The sequence below is a fragment of the Zea mays genome, unplaced genomic scaffold (genome assembly GCF_902167145.1).
Source record: "Zea mays cultivar B73 unplaced genomic scaffold, Zm-B73-REFERENCE-NAM-5.0 scaffold_301, whole genome shotgun sequence".
Lineage (NCBI taxonomy): Eukaryota > Viridiplantae > Streptophyta > Magnoliopsida > Poales > Poaceae > Zea > Zea mays.
In genome coordinates this window covers 25,675-26,336 of record NW_023366928.1, presented here as the reverse complement: position 1 = coordinate 26,336, position 662 = coordinate 25,675, and positions in this window count along the sequence as shown.

The window sequence follows — 662 nt, the reverse complement described above, 5'->3', positions numbered from 1 at the left end:
GTGTCTTTTGTGAAGCAAAGGCATCGCGGCGTATCAACACCAGACTAGTTGCTGATTCAATAGCTGACTTCCTTTCAAATATGATATGATAACACATCAGCTCGGCACCCTTGTTTCCCAAACTAACTACTCATCTAGCTAGATCCGGATCAGAAATGGTAGGAACTAGATCAAGAAATACGAGACTTTTCCTTCACTGGAAACTCCCGAGCCCGAGTCATCACCCTAGCCCGACTCATCCATTGAAGCGAGCCAGGTGGCAAATCCATTAATATAACTTCTGGAATCCCAGCAATAGAGCTGGCAAGGTTGAAGTGAAGCTGGAATGGATCCGATCTTCAGTGTGGAAAGAGCTTCAATCCTCTGTAGCAAGGAAAAGCCGATCCGCTCTTGTCTTGCCTTAAATAGCTGGAAGCGAAAGCAGTTCTCGAGGAAGGAGTGCCGTAGTCTTGTTCGAAAGTCAAGTCATTCTACGAGTTTGAATCGGTTGGCTTGAAAGGAATAGGTTCAGTATATCGGTCAAAAAGAAAGTCTAGATGCACCGAACTTGTCTAGTTGTTGGAAAGGGATAGCTGGAATTCCCACTAGTCAACATGCAAATAGTATCCAACCAAGGGATCACCGAGAGAGAAAGAAGTCACTGCTAAACTAGAGAGAGAAAG